Genomic DNA, 5,523 nt, shown 5'->3' with positions numbered 1-5,523 from the left:
TGTGTCTGGGCTCGGAGAACCTGCCGGGAAGCTCAAAGCTGCCTTCTTTGAAAGTAAATGTTAGCTAGCTTAAGTAAAATATACGCCCTAACCAGGTGGAACAATGCAGATTTTCATAGCTAAAAACAGAATCTGCTGGGTTTTTGATCCTTAAAATTGGACTGCTCCCAACTTCTAAAAACTAAAGGCTGAGTATTTTACGAACTTCAGATTCCAAAGCCCTCAGGTTGATTTAGTGGTTTTTTCTTCTCATTCGTCCTCACATTATTGATCTCTATCTGCTCTTTATTCTGTGAAATACTATTACTTTATAAACGGTTTATAAGCCAATAAGAGAAGGAAAAGAAGAATGTTATCCAGTCAAGACATTTTCCTACTGCGTGTTGGTGGAGAATATTTATGCATTAATATTGACAGTACCCCTCTGTGTGTGTGTGTGTGTTTCAGTCCATCCCAGGCCTCAAGTAAACACAACTGAAGAAATAATTGATTCTAAATGGAAGATTTTAAATTGGTAAGTGTCCCTGTGTCACGTTCAAAGCCTGGCTTGTTGGGAACGTGGAATGATTTACACTGTACAGCTGTACCTTCGGAGAACACGGAATGCTGGGATACTTTTAAAAGATAAACGATAGCCAACAGATGCTGTTTGTTGCTTCACTGAGACATTAATATAAACTTATAAAGCGTTGTGGTTTATCATTATACCCAAGGATGTGCTGCAAATGCTAAAACAAAGAAATAAAGTGTATCATCTCAAAGTATTTACATTTCACTCTCAGTTAACAGGACTCAGCGAAATACAGAAGACAGGGGATTTCACCGCAAAAGGCAAACATTTCAATTCGGCTGCGTTTCTTTAGCTGTGAGAGCCGAAGACATCCAAAGTTAAATAGAAGTGTCCCTCAGAAGGCAAGGACTAGCCAAGAGAAAGGTGATATTTGAAGTGAACCCGTGGGGATGATTGGTAATTGCTCTTCTGAGAGATTAACCCATACAGGATGCATGAGAACAGGGTCACCTTGAATCTAACACATTAAAATACTCTTATTCTTACCCAAGCCATTTAAAAACAAACAATACAAGTTATAACTGGTTCGCTAGGAGCCAGTAGTTTACCGGTGTTAACAGGTGTAAATGTTTTATGCAGTATAATCAGCCTGTGTTTATTTCAGAATTCTATTTTTTTTTTAATTTTATGTTTTTGGTTCATAAAACAACAATAACAAAGATGAACCTTTCCTCCCCTCTCAACCAGAACTGGCTAATGGTTGGGATGCAGGATTGAAATGAGCAGAAGTGTAAAAGAGTCAACACTTCCCAAATGAAGACACATATTTGATGAAAAGGAATTTTCACCCATGCATGGTCCATCAATGAGAATCAGAGTAAAGTCTTCAATGAAAGAAGACAGAAACAATGGCTTTCAATGGAAGGAGATGAGGAAAGAGTTGCCTGACCATTCTAGGCTGGATTGATTGACTTGCTAACACTGTACGGGTAAAATATCTCAATGATTTCTCCAGAAGTGTCAGCAGACAAATGATTGTAAAACAGCTTATATGCCATGCCAGTCATATAGTAATTTCTAATTTTCTTTAAATAAAGAGGCCACCTTCCTACATTTAAAGTGCCGGAATGGGTGGCCCAGACCTCATACATGTAAGCATTTGCAAGTCTTAAGTCAAAATAAGAAATGATTAAAACAACATACATTCTATTTGGATCTCTTTTTTTTAAATATATTTTTTATTATGTATTTACCTCAATTACATTTCCAATGCTATCCCAAAAGTCCCCCATACCCTCCCCCCCACTTCCCTACCCACCCATTCGCATTTTTTGGCCCTGGCATTCCCCTGTACTGGGGCATATAAAGTTTGCGTGTCCAATGGGCCTCTCTTTCCAGTGATGGCCTACTAGGCCATCTTTTGATACATATGCAGCTAGAGTCAAGAGCTCCGAGGTACTGGTTAGTTCATAATGTTGTTGCAACTACAAGGTTGCAGATCTCTTTAGCTCCTTGGATACTTTCTCTAGCTCCTCCATTGGGGGCCCTGTGATCCATCCAATAGCTGACTGTGAGCATCCACTTATCTCTTGACAAACAAACTTCTCATACTGTGAAATGGCATCTTCAAAGGTACCAGTTTACTAACATGAAGGTTTGGCCTGTGGTTTATGCCATTGGCTTACCTGTTCTCTTCTCAGCCACTCTTATTCCAGGACTGTGTTTATAGACATCTCAACTTGTTTAGAAGGCCAATGTCTACAGAGCCATTGGTCAAGCCAGTAGCAAAATGAAAAAACAAACAAAAATAATACCTAGTGTCAATTCATTGGTGTTTAGGTATTCGTAACAGAGTAGGGTCTACCTGTAGACACATTCCCCACAAAAGAACATTGGCTGGTGTGGAATTTATGTGAGGAGAGCTAACCTTTCCATTCATCTTACTTTATCATTATATTAAGTCTTTATTCCCTGATTTATTTATCTTATCTGTAGAGCACTTGTGGAATTGCTTTTACTTGCCAAATATTTGCTAGGTGCTGAATGGCTATCATCAGGATTAGTCCTTCTTGATTTTAAAGGTTTCTACTGGTCACTGTGAAGGGCTAGACTGGAAAGAAGTATCATGTGTTCAAAGAACTAGGATTCATGCCTGAACATATTATCTATTCTCTGTTTCTAGTCATCTGATGTTTTGAGACAAGTTTTTGCCCTTTGCATCTTCCTTGCCACATCTGTATTGACTCCTATCTGCATTTCTATCAGAGTATCATGGGAATATTTTATATTCTTAATCTTTTTTTTAAACTTTTTTTTTCTTTCAACACATGGTGTATAGTGCCTTAAAGCAAATCTCTGATAAGCAGTTATTTTAAAATGCATTAATAACATAGCATTCTTGCTCAAAAATCATATGATAATTCAATTCACCCATACAATCAAAACCTAAGTCTGCATTGTTCTTTGTAACCTTGTTCAAGTCAACTAGACAGCCTTAGTTTTCCAGATTTTGACAGAATTAAGATCTTGGCTTCCTGCCTTAAAGATTTGTATATATGACATATCTGACTATGTTATACCATGGTTTAAATTCTTCTACTGAGTTAAGCCTTGATAGGATTCCTTTGACTCCTAGATCAAGTTGAAAAATGCATAAAGCCAAAAATGCTTCTCTGAACTCTCCCTCTCTGTTCAACATCATCATTTATCATTAACTAAATATGTCTATTATCCAGCCTTTCTAAACTGATCAAAGGCCCCATACACAGGCCTCATTTTTTCTTTATAATTTTACTTTTACATCAGCTATTCTTTCCTTTAGAATTCTATTTTCCATCTTGTCTTTCTAGTGAACCTACTTCAAGAAAAAACATAAAATCAGACATTTTCAAGATTTATCCATGTAAGAAGTCTTAAAAACACATGTAGAGTGATAAATGATGAACAATTTTGTATACAACTGTATGACATTATTACTACAGAAGATCTTATGAACACAACTAATATAGTATTTTATGTTATAATTATGATGGGTTATGTGTCTTTCCCACAAGACAGTAAGAGTCCTAAAGATGGGAATAAAACCATAAATTCTTACATCACACCATAGTGCCCATGACTCTAGCAGTTAGATGTTTATAACTATATGAGATGATAATAGTTAAAGTTCCCGAGTCTGTCATGAGGCCTCTGTAATGAATCATCTTGTTTAACGCTGATGACAGACCTAGGAAGGAAATACTAGATAGTTCCTATTTTACAGATGAGTTACATAGCCAAGTTTGCATTCTAAGAGGCAGAGATAGACTATCTATGAGTACAAACACACTGGCCAGATTTTATAAAGACACAACAGAAGGAAGCAGAGAAGTCAGGCTCTTGTCTTTAACTTGTGAATGAAATTGTTCGGACTTTCACATTGATATACAATTGTACACACGTTTTGTCTGCTTCATGCATAGTATCACCTATTTAAAAGTCTACTTAATTCAACATTGCCTAAGAATAAGATCTTAGGGTCATTTAATTACCTTCAGGAAACTGATTTTGATTAAGTCTGATCCCTCTTTTTTTTTTTTTTTTTTATATTTTTATTACATAATTTCCTCAATTACATTTCCAATACTATCCCAAAAATCCCCCATAGCGCCCCCCACTTCCCTACCCACCCATTCCCATTCTTTTGGCCCTGGCATTCCCCTATATTGGGGCATATAAAGTTTGCAAGTCCAATGGGCCTCTCTTTCCATTGATGGCCGACTAGGCCATCTTTCGATACATATGCAGCTAGAGACAAGAGCTCCAGGGTTCCGGTTAGTACATCATGTTGTTCCAACAATAGGGTTGCAGATCCCTTTAGCTCCTTGGGTACTTTCTCTAGCTTCTCCATTGGGAGCCCTGTGATACATCCAATAGCTGACTGTGAACATCCACTCCTGTGTTTGCTAGGCCCCGGCATCGTCTCACAAGAGACAGCTATATTTGGGTCCTTTCAGCAAGATCTTGCTAGTGTATGCAATGGTGTCAGCGTTTAGAAGCTGATTATGGGACGGATCCCTGGATACAGCAGTCTCTAAATGGTCCATCCTTTCATCACAGCTACGAACTTTGTCTCTGTAGCTCCTTCCCTGGGTGTTTTGTTCCCAATTCTAAGAAGGTGCACAGTGTCCACACTTTGGTCTTCATTCTTCTTGAGTTTCATGCGTTTAGCAAATTGTATCTTATATCTTGGGTATCCTAAGTTTTGGGCTAATATCCACTTATCAATGAATACATATTGTGTGAGTTCTTTTGTGATTGTGTTACTTCACTCAAGATGATGCCCTCCAGGTCCATCCATTTGGCTAGGAATTTCATAAATTCATTCTTTTTAATAGCTGAGTAGTACTCCATTGTGTAAATGTACCATAATTTCTGTATCCATTCCTCTGTTGAGGGACATCTGGGTTCTTTCCAGCTTCTGGCTATTATAAATAGGGCTGCTATGAACATAGTGGAGCATGTGTCCTTTTTACCGGTTGGGACATCTTCTGGATATATGCCCAGGAGAGGTATTGCTGGATCCTCCGGTAGTACTATGTCCAATTTTCTGAGGAACCGCCAGACTGATTTCCAGAGTGGTTGTACAAGCTTGCAATCCCACCAACAATGGAGGAGTGTTCCTCTTTCTCCACATCCTCGCCAGCATCTGCTGTCACCTGAATTTTTGATCTTAGCCATTCTGACTGGTGTGAGGTGGAATCTCAGGGTTGTTTTGATTTGCATTTCCCTGATGATTAAGGATGTTGAACATTTTTTCAGGTGCTTCTCTGCCATTCGGTATTCCTCAGGTGAGAATTCTTTGTTCAGTTCTGAGCCCCATTTTTTAATGGGGTTATTTGACTTTCTGGAGTCCACCTTCTTGAGTTCTTTATATATATTGGATATTAGTCCCTTATCTGATTTAGGATAGGTGAAGATCCTTTCCCAATCTGTTGGTGGTTTTTTTGTCTTATTGATGGTGTCTTTAGCCT

The 5,523-nt window shown here is 38.2% G+C and overlaps 1 long non-coding RNA gene across 1 annotated transcript; it reads left to right on the top strand.

Annotated features, from left to right (window-relative positions):
• Window positions 1-443: 443 nt before the first annotated feature.
• On the top strand, window positions 444-1,591 carry LOC115029384 (uncharacterized). The gene is made up of 3 exons (XR_003834934.1): window positions 444-514; window positions 783-967; window positions 1,259-1,591. It is a non-coding gene; the product is annotated as an uncharacterized LOC115029384 (long non-coding RNA).
• The last annotated feature ends 3,932 nt before the right edge of the window (window positions 1,592-5,523 follow it).

This window comes from Mus caroli, unplaced genomic scaffold, assembly GCF_978045245.1.
Source record: "Mus caroli unplaced genomic scaffold, Mus_caroli_1 scaffold_16, whole genome shotgun sequence".
In the NCBI taxonomy this organism is placed as follows: domain Eukaryota; kingdom Metazoa; phylum Chordata; class Mammalia; order Rodentia; family Muridae; genus Mus; species Mus caroli.
Note: the sequence above shows the minus strand (reverse complement) of the source record. Positions and strands in the feature narration are given on the sequence as shown.